We start from the raw sequence: 17,452 nt of genomic DNA on the forward strand, positions 1-17,452 counted from the left end.
GTTTGAAGTGGCAAAGCAACAGCTGTGGCTTATCAGACATCTGAATGAAACCCCTCATTTTCATAGCAGGGGTGTGGCTCTGCATATGAGGCTAAGCTCTTCCCAAAGCCATAAAACAAGGCAAATTCTCTCCTCTCTGAGGACCCAAGACTCCAAGTCTTCCATGAACGATGCTGACTACAGTAATCCTGCAGCACCAGAAGGTTCAGCTCAGCAGGTAAATGGGAACTGACCAAACTCTTCCCCAGATCTCAGAGATAACCCAATCTGCTTCCATTTCTACACATTGCAGCCAAGCTCCAGGAATTTATTTTCCAAGCCTACAGCTTTAACCAGGCCAGAAGAAAACCAAATTCTCCCTATGTTCAATGGCTTTTCAAATTGCCATTGAGAGAAAGTAAGTTAACACTAGGTCACGTTAGGAAAGTGCAAAGTCCTTAGCCTTTGTTCCTTCTGCAGCTGATCCCAGAAGACTAAGCAGAAATTGTCCTTGGAGCAACTGCTGGTAGTAGAAGGTGATGATCTGGGCTATCAAAGAAGCACTGCTAGGTCCTCTGAAAAGGTTAGGGATTCAAAAATGTCCTGCCTTTGCTTTTGGGATGAGAGAGAGATTTTATCATGTTGAACACTGTGGCTCAAAAAAAAAAACCAAACTGGGGACGGGAGGAGGACCGTTTCACCATTAGGGACCTTCCTGTCAAAGAAAAGAATGAAGTGGGAAAAGGGTAGTAATATGCCCTGTGGCAATCACAGAAAGACAACAGGAACATCAAAGCCTTGCAAATAAGAAACAAACAAGACTCCTTCACTTGGGCAGAGCTCCCTTTGAAGATTACTGGAATCCAACTGACATGAGTCTGGAGGACTGAACCTTGAATTCTGAAGGAGCACAGGAACCACTGCTCCTGTGCTTACAGAGTGTTCATCAAGCCTCGCACAGCTTCTCCCTAGCTGGAGCCAGCTGCTGCAGAGAAGAACATAAAACAAGCTGCCAACAGATCTCAGGACCTTTGTTTACAGAGCTGTCATAGGTTCAGGCTCCCTAGCAATTTGATGAATCATGAACACTAGTTCTTCCTCACCCCAAGTTATTTAACTTTTAAAAGTGCACACAGCAATTTCCACCCTTCTTAGATCTCCACATACTTCTAGGAAGAATGGGAGGGTACATGCAGGTGGAGAGGGGTGTGCCTGTACACACACACACGTACAAAGCACATCTCTGTGCAATTAAATTGTCTTCCTACATTTAGCAATACCCCCCTTTCCCTACTTGTTGGCCTGCAGTTACACTTCTGAATAGATCCAAACCCTGAGCATTTACAGCAAAACTTTATCTCCACAAATCTATTTATAGCCTTTCTATGAGCTAAATTCCAAAGATTTTTTATTTTATTTTTTTTTTCCATTTAAGGACATAAACCAGAAAATGTGCAAACGGGTGGGTTCCACTTTGCTTCACACCCTCCACAGCAAGTCTCAAGGGAAATGTTCTTTATTTGTATTCTGTACACAAGAGGGTGTGGAAACATGTAATGTTGTTTCCATTGCCTGAAATCTTTCTCTAACATTTTCCCCACTGTAGCCTGGCCTGGCCCCAGGATTTACAATTTCAAATGTACTCATCAACATGAAACTGGACAAGCAGATAAGGCTCAACAGCTTGCTCAGTAGTTTCTCTTCCAAGTTGATGACACTATGGCTGGTCTGTAAGTAAAAACTGTTTTCCTGCATTTTTCATACAAACAAAACAATTTCCCAGGAAAGCTCTGTCTCAGATGCAGCAAGCACAGTTAAATCTGCAAGTACCCAAGAAATTCCCTCAATGTGTCAGTTCAATGTCACTCCTGAGCCTGGACCATCTTCCACCTCATCCACTGGACTTAAGCAGTTTTATACCCACAATCTACAAAAAAGTTACTTCTTAGTAGAATACATATCTGTGTGAACAAACAGAAAAATGTATGTCCTTGCTGGGAAAATCAGTCAAAAATAAGGTTTTAGCCAGTGCTTAAACTTGGCACTTTTGTGTTACAAATTCTTTATAAACACTAATGAAGCAGCCACATGGACTAAATCCAAAAAGGCATGGGACACAGAAACAGGCACACATTCATTAAGTGTCTCACCAGGTATTTATGACCACAGGAAAAAATGCAAAGGAGAAATTACTCCAGTGGCTTCAGATACGGCCACCTTTTTCCACTCTCTCTTCTGCTTTCTTCCTCAGTTATTTGTTCCTGCCCCCGCTGCAGGGCAGCAGGACCAGCCCCCACAAGGACTTCTTCCTGGCTTCAACCCAAAGTCCCATGATCATGGCTATGGGCAGGGTCTTTGGATCAGGAGGTGCCCTATGCTTCATTAACAGAGTTTTCCCCTCTCAAGGGGCAGCGAGGGGGTAACAGGCATCAGTTAGCAGTGGTGGCTCCTGACCACAAGTGGAGGAGGTGGATTCCCTGGCTTAGATCCCACCCAATTCACCAGCAAGGAGCCCAGGAAGCCTGGGCACTGCCGTAGCTGGGTGCACACAGCAGCTGCTGAAAGACAGATAGAGAAGCCAGGACATTTGCAAGTGAGAAAGTCGAGCAGGCTGCACTTCTTGCGGGGGCAGCTAGTGGTGTTTGGGGAGAGGGACATGGCAGGGACCACGCTTGGCAGCCAGGCTGCCAGCCCCACATCATGTATCAGCACTAAGCACAGTGAGAGAAAAAATAAATGAAAAGAAACACTTTCTTACACAGGATGTAAAGCATACAGCTAACATACCAGGGCTAGCAGCTAAGTAACGGTGTTCTGTGCCCTAACCTTTCAGACTAATCAAATCCATTTCAAGAAAATTAGGAGCAAGCTCTCTCGTGGGGGTGGGAGGGATCCCAAATTACAATATACTGAGTGTCCTGCCCCTCTGGGCTAGCCAAACTGTACAAAAGCATCAGGAAAGGCAAAAAGAAATTGTTACATAGTTCAGCTGTCCTATGACCTCAGTGTTTCATCCAGAAAGGTCAGATCTAATCTGATCTTCAAATGCTCCTTAGTCAAATTTCAGCCTTAGCCAAATCCTTGACAGTCTGGAAGCATGTAACAGCTACAGCTTCCCAACAAGAGCCAGCACCTGAAGAGTGAGTGCCAACACAGAGGCAGGTGACTCGCTTCCAGTAGTTGCCCCCAAAACCCATTTTCATGAAGTCTTGGGGCTTTAAACCACCCAGGAGCTAGAAATAAAACCAGCAATCCAACCCATGCACATGCACATTTATGAAGGTGAGAGCTCTAGTAAGGAAGCAGCTTGCTTGTTACAAGGTGCCAGGGGGTAAATACTAAGAAGAGACAATTTTTAAAGAATGAAAACTTGCTTTGAAGGTAGACTCCCACTCTTCCCAGTCACAGGACTATCTGCCTCAGGCTTTGTACACCTGGAGCCCGATCCTGCAAACTCCCCATAAAGCTCCTCTCAAAGGCAATGAAATGTTCACAGGACTGCACTTCCCATTCTGCCCTGTTACCTTTTTTGGTGCTTTCTCTGATACCCAGGACAGTGCAGACAAGCACTGCAGATGGACAACTAATGCAGCTCTCTTGGCTCTCTCTCTTTCTTAAGCATATATGGTTTCCTGTCCCTCTTTGTTCACACAAAGCTATCAAATGTACCAAGTTATATCCTTGGCAAACAGGGGTTAACAGCTCCACTGACCTTTAATACACATTAAAACTCAGGCGGACAACAGTATAGGTCTCATGTAGGCAGCCACTGATAAATCAGAGTATTTTAAGCAGTCCCAGGGCATTTAAATCCCATTTGCCCTGCAGGCTCTCACTTCTCCGCAATGAAAAGACCAGCCCCACAGGCAGGGCCACTCCAGCTGCGGGCAAGGAAGGGTGAAAGAAGTAGGACTTTTAGCCAGGCTCTTGATGGACCCTCCCTAGCATATTTCTCTTCAATGACAGAAGTTATCTCCAGTAAGACAACCAGGAAAAAAAGCACCTTGCTCTGTCTTGCTAGTCTCACCAACTGGAATCAGTAGCACTGGGCCTTAGCCCCGTGTGGGTCCGGACACATGCTGACCAGCACACCTCAATGTCACAAGCGTCTCCAAGAATGAGACTTTAAGGAATAAAAGTCTTCCCATCTTAATGCACTTTAATTTTCCCCCAGCCAGAGGAACTCACAGCCCCACTTTCCTTTCAAGTCACCTAGCTTTCAGTCTCACTATTGCACTGTGTAACAGTGTTGGACAAGAAAGAAAAGCACAAGGGAGGTTATCTTTTTCTCAGGCTGTTCCATGTCAGAGAAGTGCTGTAAGTGTATGAAGTATCAATTGTGGAAAATCCCTTGTTCTCCTAATACATGCTTACATCACTCACTGTCAAAGAGTATTTAGAGTACACAGGACTCCCCTTGCATCAGATCCTGCATCTGATAATGGTGGTATTTATTTCATCAAGACTAATCCTGTGAATGAAGGCGGTGGAATTGATCCCCTTGTCATTGCATGCTGCAACAAAGAGGAGTTCTCAGGAAATACAAGTTGTTTCAACATGGTCTCTTGTTCACGGGCATCTTATCTAATGGCTCTCTCCTGCCATGACAATTTAGATATTGCATTAATGTGTGCAGGTTTTATTGACTAAGATATCTGCCTATCACAAAGCCTCCCAAAGAAAGGCAGACCTGTACTTTCTTCAAATATATTGAGAATAGTTCAGACCCACGTTACCTTAAAGGCAATTTAATTAAGCAAATGGACCACTTAACTTCCTTGAAGCACTGTTCCATTTGCAATTTATGTTAAAACAGATCATTTCATTTGGCTTGGTGTGTACAGTTTTAGGATCCCATCCTGTCTCTTAGTGTCAGGGGAAAAAGAAATGAAATTTTATCACAGGTGCTCACAGAGAACCTACTGCTAAATTTAACTAGACAGAGAAAGAATGGGTGCAGCGTCCTAGAGTTCTTTGATGGCAGATCATACAAGCACAATAATTCACAGTATGGTATCTAAAATAGACAAATTATAATACATACACAGTTCTCACGTAAGAAACTCTCCCTCCTTATTTTCTTTGAGCTACTGCCAGGGAGGGAATGTGTTATTTTCACAAATTATTCTCCTGTACAGCTTTTAGCAAGAAACATCTTCTCAACTAGGCAAAACCGCATAAAAACTGCATACTCTGAAAATAAATACTCCACCAAAAGTAATTTTAAAACAGTTATCTTGTCCATTCTGCCAAACAATATATGATAGATGAGAAAAGTCAATTCTATTGCTGCTGGTCTGGCCAGAGGTTAGTGCCTGCTGTTCCCAAGTATCCATCTGCAGCTAGCCTCAATCCCTCCCCTTCATTTTCCCAGCTCTTTCTGCGAGAAATTCCCTGCTACACACAATATCATACGACCAGCAGGCAGACTTGCACAATGCTTTCGAACTGTCCGAGCATGTCAAAGGAGCTGGGAAGAAGAGCCTGCTCCCTGGCTGGCCCCGGCAGCCACTCTGACTGACACAAACGCAGACTCAGACTTTTAAGAGCTCCGGTCCCACCCCAGCGTATTTTTATTGTTGGGTTGTTTTTTTCTCTCTCTCCCTCTTAGCAGGAAAGACAACTTCACAAGAAACGTTCTGGCAGGACGCTGCTGCGCCTGTTGAAGGCTGAAGGCAAGAACGGATGCCGTCTATTGTCAACAATACTCCTATGAAAGGCTGCCATGACGGACATCTGCTGCAGCAAGTATCGGGTCAGTTACATGAACCAGAGCTTCACTGTATCTGGATCAGTTACACCCAGAGGCTGCCTTTACAGCCAGGCTGCCCTGAAAGCTCAGGTGTTAGGTTGCCAAATTAAAAACAAATCACCAGACATTACCACGCTCACAATTTTTCCATCGCAATTCCTTTGAAAATGAATAAATAAATCAATAAAGGGCAGACAGGATATTTCTCCCCTAACAAGCCTGCTGCAGGGTCTCAATATGGAGGGGGTCAGGCACAGATCCTGCCCTGCACCCAAAGCTTTGCCCCCACACCTCCCCGTTTGGTGCTGAAGTGGGTGAGCATGCACCCCCTCCACCCGCCCGGCACTGATATCTCCCTTAGGTCACAGCAAACATCTGGAAAGGGGGGGGGGTTGAGGGGAGGGGGGGAGAAGGAGGCATGGAGAGAGGAAAGGAGGAAAAATAGTATCCAACACTTTTGCACTATTTCCACGGCTCGTTAGGTTTCGCATGCTGCTTAATCTCTCGCCGTAACGCAAACACAGTCAGACCAGCTCCCTCCCAAACAAACACGTATCCCAAGCCCTTACCTCTGCGGCTGAAAAGTTTTCAACTAGTAGGAAGGAAATGAATAACTGGCTGCTTGGGCAGGAGCACGGCAAGAAAGGCAAACCAGCAGCCTCACACACAGCTCTATTCAATAAAACTACAGCTTTTCCTTGGCCCCTCCCAAAAGTCAATGCTAAGTGAATACATATCCCTTATGTTTACAATTGGCAGGCAGCGGTATGCATTGTCCTCAATTTATTCTAATAGGCAGCCAATGACTATGCACAAGCCAAGGTGGGTTCAGCCTGCCTGCAGAGATGCCTGTCATTCCCTAGGCATGCTCAGGAAGCCACTCATCAGAAAAACCAAGACCTAAAAAGCTCCCAAAATTCGTGCAAGCTGCCAAAACTGTCTTGCTACATGCCCTTTTTTGGTTATCCTTAGCAGGGCCTCTGAAAGTAAATCCTCTGTCAGGAACAATCATAAGAAATGTTAATCTTGGAGAAAGAGGCTGTCTTGTTGAACACAAATGGAGCTTAAAAAAGGAAATATACTGAATGGAAAGGGAGACAGTAAACATATTTACTTTTTGCACCAGTTAAAAAAAAAATCAAATAAATAATTTCACCACAGCTAAACTTCATTCTATTTTTTTTTAACAAGGACCACATGTAAAAGGGAACAGAAACGCTCTGCTGTGCAAGCCTGATTCTGCAAAAAGAGAGAGAGACCAGTGGGAAAGGCACATGAAAGATGAGTTGGCAGGCTTCACAGCCTGTTTCCATTTCAAATTATACAACAGAAGTTACATATAGAATATCCATGTTCAGAAAAAATAACTTTTTAAGAGATTTGAAACTTTGATGATGATCCTTAGTAAGTTGGACTAGACAGATAAATAGGTTTATAGATATACAGCTATTTATCTAGACACTAAAACTAGTTCATTTACTATGAGGATAGCCTTATACCTACATATTTTGACCAAGACTTTTCACTGTTGTTCAATACCATAGATAAAGTAAGCTTAGGTTATTTTTTGTCTTTGTTTGCTGTTTTGTTTTGCTCTATTGATTGCACACTATTGGTCACTTTCCAAATTATGCAGGGAGCTTAAAAAAAGAAAATACAGATGCAGACTGATGGTGGAAACAAACAAGCTACATAAACTAACAAAGAATGTGTGAGAATAAATATTAAAATTATTGCCTAGGAAAACAGAGCAGTACATAGCTCCTAACGCATGCATATATCAGACACTAAGCAAGGCTGCAGGAGAACTGCTGACTGCTCTAAGAGGACAGGATTCCAGACCAGGAGATATTCTGCAGATTCATATTTGACAATAACGTACACAAAACCAGTTAGGAGGAAAATATGTGTAAGATGACTTTGCAGCTGAATGAGCTAAACTATTTTAATACCTTTCTGGGTCTTTTTTCTGGTCACTGGGCCCCATGGATTTAGTCACATGTGTCATGCAAGAAGGATTCAGTCTACAGACAGTAAACTAATCTTTACAGCATAAAAAAATTCAGAGAGCCAGATCTATGCAGATTTACAGCAAGAAATCAATTATTCTAGTGTCATTTTAAATGTCACAGCTTTATTAGATAAAGTAAAAAGTGGTGTTTGGTTTTGGAAGCCATCTTTTTTTTCTCTAACAATTCTTTGGAAACTCTTAATGTCAGACATCTCCCATTATGCTGCTGTAACAGTTTCAAATATTAAGTTGTTCATACAGCACACATGTAACTTTGTATTGCAGTATTTACTAGACAAAGCAGAACAAAGTCCTTGTTCTCAGTCATCCCATTAAGTATAAAAATTATTAGCCTATGTATCAATGACCAAATAAAAAGAGGTAGTGATGTGATTTAGGAAGAAACTACAAATCTCTACTGGATCTTACCATCCCCTAGATTTTTAGAACATGAAACACTGCAGAATCTAGGCTGAGGAGTAAACAGGTTTAAGGGATGCTGATAGTCAGACCAGAAAACAATATTAGAAGTACCCTCAGGTTCTCACACCTGCACAGCCATTGACCCTTGTGATCTCAGTGTTCACTACAACAGGGAGCTAGCAGGTATATATTACAGAAAGCTGAAAGCAGAGGTTTGGGGTTTTTTTAAAGAGACTTAACCATGAGTGTGAAGCTTCTATGTCAAAGCATCCCAAACTCTTTGTGTTCCAAGTCACCTTTCCATTAAAATTCTGGAAATAATGCCATGAAAAGTTTGCATCGTTCTTACCAAGCTGAATTTCACTTTGAGAAACTTTTGAATTCCATTACTTCAAATTTCAAAGCCAACAAACTACCATTGTTTTCCTGGAGATATTACTGGAAATCTGAGCTATGACCACCACTGAGTTAGATTCTAGTGGGAGTCCCTTTGCATCCTATGTCTGGGAGTCACCAGTGAGCGCCTGCTGTAAATATAGTTATAATATGCCTAAATCCATTGTTGCAGGAATTTAGAGAACTGTCCTGGTAGTCCTTGCCCTCATTACCAGGGGTGCCGCTCTAGCCACAGCTTCCTATCCCCTCTGCTTTCACAGTCCTCTTTGAGTCTTAACACAGAGCTGAAAACCTTTTCAGAGGCAAAAACCCAACTCTTGGTTTACTGATATAGGTATAGAAAAAATAGTATATGAAGAAGTTAAACCCCACCCCAAAGCAAGCACAGTTTTAATATTGATACCTTATTGCAGTAAGTAAGGGCACTGCAAGTGCTCAATGCTAAGCTCTTGAGCTCAGTAACTCAGAGCAAGGGTGAGACTGCTTGCGATGAGAGCCAAAGTGCCTGTACGTGCTGGGCTGTTAGTGCATTCTTGGAGACCTAAAACTGCAGTCATTCCCTTAGAAGAATCATGTTAGAAGTACCTGGAAATCTCTGTCGAGACTGTGGCTCTTGCAGGTTTATCAATTTTTTCCTACAAAATTTACAATTGAAAGCAGAGGGGAGTCTGTGGTCTAGAAGGTACACTATCAATCATCCCCTGGGAGGCAGGTCTGGTTACTGCATACAGCTGCTCTGAAGAACTTGCATTTTGGCACTGCAAAGCCCTCAAGGCTCAGCATGTAGCCATGACCAAAGTGACCAGTTGCATTATTGATGTTCCAGTTCTCCAACTGCCTTTTTCCCAAAGCAGCTGTGATGTCAGAGCTGTGCTCCCTACCCGGAAAAAGTCTTTGGGGTGTCTGGGGAGGAATAATCTTTTGCTTTTCAAAATGAATTCTCATTTTATTACTGAGCTTCCTGAAATTATTTTTCTTTTCTTTATTTGATGTGCACATGGTCATCACTGAGGAGTGCTCAGCCTCCCACCATGGATGTTACAATGTCTTCAGCTGCCATTTCACAAACAAAGAAGTTCCCTGCCCTTGCACATTCCCACAATACAGAAAGGTGCATTCAGAGCATCAAATTCACTATGGGGAAAGCCATTCTTCCTATATGTACCTAATCCATTTGGCCTCACATCCCCAGTATCTAATTTTTGGTGGGCTGTACATCTAACAGTGAGTCATACTGTCTTAGTGCTCATAGCATAAAGACAGAAATCTTTAGAAAGGAAGTCCCATCCTGTAACTAGTACAGATGCTTCATATTTAGGCTGGGAGACCAAAGGTCTTCTTAGGAGAACCCCAGTAGCAAGGTCTCTGCTAGGAATAACCCACCCTATTCCTTAGCACAAAGACAGACACAAAAAAGGCTGGCTTCCTCTGGTACCAGGCTAATGAAGATGTCACTCAGCCCTGCTGGCAAGAAACTAGTCTTTATTTCCAATCCTGGTACCAGCAACAAAGGTGTGACACACTGGAATGCTGTCATGGGTCACAGATACAAAAGGTTGTAATCCTGTCAGCAGCAAGGGTCAACATCCTTTGAGTCCTGGCAACCACAGCTGCAGCTGAACACTGGCCTCACTCCAGTGAGCACCCTCAGACTCTACCAGCAACACTTTTAGCTATCACATTTGGATTCCCTTCACCGCACTCTTCACAGCTGTGCAGTGTGTTTATTGTAAATAAAAGTCTGCCATTTGTTGTTTCTGAGCAGAACAGGGAGAGAAGGGAGTTTCAACACCTCTAATGACAAAATATGTCCCTGGAGGATCAGAGCCGCATAGAGCAGGGGCAGAGACAGTGTCATACCCTGTAAACTATCTAGGGAGCTAAAGGAGATATCAAAGTACAATGTCTTGAGAAGAAAGGTAGGACTCACTTCCCTGGCAAGATTAAACAAGCCCCTACTGCTCCTCACTCTGTTGGACAATTCAACTCAGTGTCCTCTTCACTGGGTAAAAAAACTGACTGGATGGCCATGCCCAATGAATTGTGGTAAATGAGATCAAATCTAGTTGCTGGCTAGTCACCAGTGGTGTCCCTCAGGGCTCCATTTTGGGGTCTGTCCCGTTGAGTATCTTAACTAATTATCTGGATGAGGGGATTGAGTGCACCCTCAGAAAGTTTGCAGATGACACCAAATTGGGTGGAAGTGTGGATCTGTTTGAGAGTAGGAAGGCTCTACAGGGAGACCTGTATAGGCTGGACCTATGGGCCAAGGCCAATTGTATGAGGTTCAATAAGGCCAAGTGCCAGATCCTGCATTTCAGTCACAACAATGCCAGGCAATGCTCCAGGCTTGGGGAAGAGTGGCTGGAAAGCTGCCCAGCAGAAAAGGGCTGGTTGGGGGTGCTGGCTGACAGCCAGATGAACATGAGCCAGCAGTGTGCTCAGGTGGCCAATAGCATCCTGGCCTGCATCAGAAATACTGTGGTCAGCAGAAGTAGGGAAGTGATCATGCCCCTGTAGTTGGCACTGGTGAGGCTGCACCTTGAGTACAGTGTTCAGTTCTGGGCTCTTTACAAAAAGGACATTGAGGTGCTGGAGCGTGTCCAGACAAGAGCTACCAAACTGGTGAATGGTCTAGAGAACAAGACATACAAGGAGGGGCTGAGGGAACTGGGGTTGTTTAGTTTGAAGAGGAAGAGGCTGAGAGGAGACCTCATTGTCCTCAACAACTACCTGAAAGGAGGTTGTAGGGAGGTGGGTGGTGGCCTCTTCTCCCATTCAAATAACAACAGAACCAGAGGAAATGGCCTGAAGTTGCAGCAGGGGAGGCTTAGGTTGGATATTAGGAAGAATTTCTATACTGAAAGGGTCATCAGGCAGTGGAACAGCCTGTCCATAGCGGTGGTTGAGTCACCATCCTTGGAAGTATTCAAGAAATGCGTAGATGTGGCACTTCAGGGTGTGCTGTAGTGGCTGAGGTTGTGGAAGTTTTTTTGGGTATTTTTTGGTGGAGTGTGTGTGGTTGTGTGTTTGGTTGGATTGGGGTTTTTTTTGTGCTGATGGCTGGACTCTGATCTCAGAGGTCTTTTCCAACCATAGCAATTCTGTGATTCTGTATCTCCAAGCATCCCTGAAATACCAGTCAAGACTGCATCATTCTTCACTTTCAGCTCCTCCAGAATATGTGTTCTCTAAATGTAATGTCATTATCAAAGACGAAGGGAACTGTTGAGATCACAATGGTCATCTAGGCTAAGAAGGATCTTGCAGGATAGGCAAGTCCTGTGTTGCTTGCATGAACAGGAGGGAAGAACTGAGCTTCCATTGGCTCCCCAAGGACACAAGTGCCCTAGGAACTGGGTCAGATAAGAAGCATGCCCTTAGAAGAGTGAGCACTAAGAACAGTTGAGGAAATGGGATACCAACTTCCACTCTGTCCTCTGTAGCCTGGTCAGATGCAAGATCAACTGGTGGGGTAATTTTCTCCAGCAGACTTTGCTTTTTATTTCCTCTCTTGGTAAAGTAGAGCAGAAAATGTGCTGTGCACCCTGGGCTGGCTCACACCTCCTTTCTTGCTCCATACCAGAGTAGAAGGCAAGGTTTGGTTCTGCACATTTTCTGATACCCTTTTCATAACATAAAGATGTCACAGTACAGGTTTCTCCTCTGCCCCAGCAGATGATTTCTGAATCATGCTATGGCTATGCCATTTCCACAGCTCATCTGAAATCAGCCTAATCTTACATACAGAGAATACAGCCCAGATGGCTGTGCTCACATCTGTGCACGTCTGACATGAAGGTGAGTAAGCTTAGACTTGTGAGCAAGCCACCCAGCTGGCAGGTCTGTCTGGGGGATTGCTTTGGAGTGAGGGAGAAGCCCACACACTGTGAGCAGATTTGGTCATCCTTATGATTACCTCCCGGGCACAGACAAGCTGCTTCTATGTTAGAGAGGTAGAGGTAAATTTTAGGAAAATTTTACACATGCTGCTTCAGGCAATCTTTTGGCCTGGAACAGCACAATCCATAGGACTTCAAAGCCACCAGTGCCTCAAAGAGGGTGTAAAAGCTACCACAAAAGAGCAGAGAAAATACTAACATCTCTTCAAACACAGGGTTATGTGCAGTACAGTGACAGCTGGACATAAAAAGCTACTGCTGCTTAGATACAGTAACAAGGACTAGAAAGTAGATACTGAGAGGGATGCATGTCTTAACACAGATGCCAGCCTCAGTATCCCTAGGACTCATGTATCCTCAGTGAAAGAGACAGAGTCTTCCAACAGGCCATTTGTGTCATGGATGTCGAGCACATTCATAGAAGTTACACTGACAAGCAGGAAACCCAAGACACCAAGCCTCCCACTCAGTGCCACAAATCTCCCCATGAGTGACAAGGACTGTGTTCCCTTTCCTTCCTGTAAGGCCATGCACCAGTCCACACCATGATATCCAAGCAAGGAATGCAGGGCAGAAGATGGTACCAGTTCTAGCTTGCATAAACGTATTGAGAAAGAAGAAACCTCTCTGCCTAGCTAGATTTACCTAACACCCTGAGAGCAGGGTTCAGTCCAATGCTGCCAAGAGCAGCATTCCCTCATCTTGGATTAAAAAAAAAAAAAGTAGGTGTATAATTATGTATCACTGACATTCATTTTGGTGTGGCGTATCTGCCCATTTTTGCTATGTGTGGTATTTTATTTCTCCTGGTTTCTCTGGCTAAATATATGCAAAGCACATATATACACTAAAAAGAATGATCAAAACAAAAAATGGGATCCCAAAACCTGCTAGAAAGAGACACTTTACCCATAATAAGGAAGAATTTATCATGGACACTGCGACCTTACCTTTCTAAAAGCAAAACAGACATAGTGGCCCATATCCCGAAGAAAACAGAATACCTGCACTTTTCCACTACAAAACTAAGTCTAGCTACAAGTACACAGTGCCCCCCAAAGAACAGAGCCTTCACAGCACCTTTATTCATTAGTAGAAAAGGGAAAAAGAAAAATGGTTATTCTGGATTGCTTTGAAAAGTAGGACTTTTATATACTTTTTCTGCAGGCTAATACATGGTAAGGGATCTCTGCCCTCAGGGACACCTCTTTTCTTGAAGGGCATGCCCACTTCACTTGCACAAACTATGAACAGCAGATGTGTATATTTTTCTAAAGACCCCACTCATTGCCAGCCACGAAAAATTACATGCAATGAAATTAGCAGTGCTCAGAAAATTTGTGCATATTCTCAATTTGCCTTAATTTGAGAAAAATAAGTGCATTTACTCAAAAAAATTGTACTGTACGTGCTCCCTATTTGTAAACTTGGCTTTATTTTGAGTATTGTTTTCCAGGCAGAAAAGATGGTGCCATCATTTACTTTAGCAACTGAGTTACAAATTGCACAGCTGCTGGTACAGGCATTTGAGGGTGAGGCATATTCCTTGGCCTTGATTCTCCTCTCACTTAGACCAGGGTAAACAAAGTGTCAGCCTAATCAAATCAATATTCTCTGACATATCCTATTGTTAGGGCAATGTGAGAACCAAGCCACTTTTTGCTCTGATGCTAATAAACTATTCAGCTTCAGCAGTTTGGCTCAGGCAATGAGCAAAGGTTAGGTCTCAGTCACCAATTTGTACTCAAATGAAAAACACAACTTCAGTGGGCAACATCCATTAAAGCCCCCCACGTGCTTATGTTCACAAATCAATACTTTTGATTTTTTTGCTTCAGTCTCCTGTTCAGCTCTGACTGCTGAAACAAAATTCAAGTCTCATGGAGAGACTTGCAACTGTCTCTCCATGATCATGTCCCTAGAGAATGGCAAGGCATAGAGAGAAAGGCAACTCAGTCAATAGAAAGCTGTGCTTACTCAACAAAATCAAGAAGAGATACTTGGTAAACCGCTGGCAAGAACACCCAATTCCACTGGTATTTGCTTCAAACAGTGAATCTGTTGCTGTCCCTATTTTATTCATACAGCACATGCATAAGCTTGAATAGAGTCACCACTTTACAGCCTATTTGTGCTATACTTTATTGTCATATATATATCCTTATATCTCATCCAAACCCAAGAAGCTCTAACCAGTTCAGACCACAATGCATGCCTATAGAGAGAATCAAAAAGGAACAAAGTTGTTCAAAATGAGATCTCTAGCTCCCTGCATCACACCCTATCTTCTTGTACGATGCAATAGCAGAGCCAGTGTTAGAAACCCACTAGAGCAGACTGTGACTGTGCCAAAGTAACCAGTGGTTCTGTGGAAGGAGCTACATATCAGTCAGAGTACACTCTTCCTTCAGTCTTCCAGCCATGCAGTCTTTCTGGACAGAACAAGGCTTTACCACTTTATTGGAAAAGTCAGATTTCTGTTATCACCACTGACAACCTATAGGAAAGAGGAGCAGGCATGGCAAACAGAGCCTCATCCACAGTCCCAGGCGTCTTGCTAAGCCAAAACCTCCACCTGTCCTTGGGTTTATCCAGTGGATGGAAAAGGAACTGCAGTATCTATCTCAAAATAAATTGAAGAATTAGAAGAAGAGGAAGCAACTGAAGCAACATTAGCAATATGGCTTATGTAATACCATGGACCAAAATTTGAGAACTGGATGTTGGGAGTGCACCGAGTCCCTAATGTTCATCTAGCAGCACATACTGACTGCCAAGCCATCTTGTCTCAAAGCTGAGAGAGGCACCACTGAACTGATGATTATTCCTATTGCAACACTGCCCAATCATCTGAGTCAGGATTCAAGTTCCTACAAGGTGGTCCCCTCCGCTTACAACACAGTAGCAGGTTGTGGGAGAAATTTGTGCTGGTGGGATCTCCAGGTATACTACAGTCACACACAGGCAGGACTTCACACCAGCAATCCTAGGAAAGCATGAACCCCAACACAAGTTTCTCTGAAGGAAGCAGCATTTAGTGCAACAGTGGAATGTCTTTCCTGTCCCCTCTCATATGGAAATAGAAGGATGGTGGTTTTTTCGCTAACTATCCAGCATGACATTTGCTCTTCTCTTAATCTAGACACACCCAGCTTCCTCTTAAGAGCTCTGGGAAATGTCCTCTGACAGGCAATTTCCTGGAGCAGTTTCATTTAAATTACAAATATTAAATACTATTTTTAAAAATTAGGCAACCAGAGCAGAAGCCACCATGCTATATACTTTGAAACTACATTTCGTTTTACATTTCCTACTCTCCAGTATTCCCAGTATGTCTCCATCATCTGTACTGACAAAGTAGCATGACAAAATTTCTCAAGGGAAAACTACTGGGGGCAGCTAGGGCTTTGAACTGCAGACAGCTATGCTATTTGTCTATATAAGCTAAAATCACTAGCATAACACATGATGAGGTAACTACGGTAGTTTACAGGAAAGAGGAGTAACAGCTCATATGTTTCTCACAGTTTCAGTCTCCAGTTTTCTGCACTTCAAAATAGCTTTGCTTTCAAGAGATTAAATCCCTGCGCTTTGCTGTGCAACTGGTGTAGCTACAGTTCATGGCAAAACTGAGGCTGATGTGGAATGCAGCTTTCTGCTTTAAGCACATTACATCAAATCTACTTTGCCCTGCCCTATGGTCAGAAGGTGAAACTGGAAGTGCTAGCTTTAATTCTCCAGGCAGGGTCACACTTACCTGAAAAAATGACTTTATGACCTTCTGGCTCTTCTGTGATCAGCGTTCATCAAATACTCATTAAACTATCCGATCTATTGAGTGGCTCAAATTCCTCTTTAACCCTTCCTCTTCCAAAATGACCCATGCTCACCTTCTGTGGCCAGCTCTGAACTCCTGAAGTTTAGTGTTGTCTCCAGCATACTGATGTATTTTTTCCTATTCTTTAAAACAGAGGACAATCACAAAAAGTCAGATTTTCTCATTACTTAAAGAATGATTCACAGCTATTGAGCATCAAGTGTCAGCTAAATGAAGCACACTGATATCAATTAAAAATACACAAAGCTGAGGGAATAATTACATCTTTTCCTCACCCAATCCTTTGAGTTTAAAGTCCTTTTTCCATTGTTTATAATGATCTTCCTCATATTCTGCTTCAGAAGGCAAGGAAATGCAATACTAATGCTCCTTTTGGGTTCCTGGAATTCTTCTTTTTTAAGCTGTGGTATCTCCTGAGATACCACCTCCTTGGAGCAGCCACAATGTCAGGGAAGACTGCAACACCCCTGTGTCTTTTTGAGGTGGTGACAGTGGACACAGTCATTGCTTCCAGATACCTTGAATAACTGCTGTAAGGAAATACTGTTTATCTTTACCAACATCAGTGGGAACCTAGTAATGCAAAAAGGTCCAATTTTCAACGGGCATAAAGCATGTTCTTTGCTATCATGCATGCTGTGTAGCACTGTACTCCTGGTTTGTTTTGCCACCAAAAATTAGCATGAGGGTTCCTGTGCACATGTTCACAGTATCCCCTTCAAAGTAAATCTCAGAGGTGGCTTGCTAAAATAGAAGTCTTGGGACACAAAGCTCAAAAAAGCAATATTTGAAAGGCTGCACTTCTTCACAATGGAGACAGAAATTCACATATTTAAGAACATTTGGCTGAGCATTCCTTACATTTTCCCATAAAGAAAATAACTTACTCTTCCATGAAGCTCTCTAGATCATCATGTGCTATCCTTTATTAAGGCAGCACCATTACCACATTCAGTCTCACAAGCCATTAAGAGCAATTCCCAGAGCCGCAAGTTTAGATACCGATGACGTAAACCAGTCACCAGTGGCTTATGGTTAATATCTTTATTATTTTCAGCCACAAAGACAACTTCCATAAACAAAAAATAACCAATGAACTTCTAAGCATAAACATGGCAAGAACTATGCTTGCCTTTACAAAAGTCTTTTAA

The 17,452-nt window shown here is 43.1% G+C and overlaps 1 protein-coding gene across 8 annotated transcripts in view; it reads right to left on the bottom strand.

Annotated features, from left to right (window-relative positions):
• The window catches only part of CALD1 (caldesmon 1), a 252,893-nt gene that overhangs the window by 191,669 nt on the left and 43,772 nt on the right, over positions 1-17,452 (bottom strand). For 4 of the 8 annotated variants that reach the window (XR_007888905.1, XM_051613518.1, XM_051613497.1 and 1 more), the window contains exon 1: positions 6,301-6,585. The exons of 2 other annotated variants lie outside the window; for them this stretch is intronic. The gene's annotated coding sequence lies outside the window, so the exon portion shown is untranslated. Of the gene's footprint in view, positions 1-6,300; positions 6,586-17,452 lie in introns of those variants that run through there. 2 more of the 8 variants (XM_051613539.1, XM_051613529.1) reach the window with 1 other exon arrangement.

The sequence above is a fragment of the Apus apus genome, chromosome 1 (genome assembly GCF_020740795.1).
Source record: "Apus apus isolate bApuApu2 chromosome 1, bApuApu2.pri.cur, whole genome shotgun sequence".
Taxonomy (NCBI): domain Eukaryota; kingdom Metazoa; phylum Chordata; class Aves; order Apodiformes; family Apodidae; genus Apus; species Apus apus.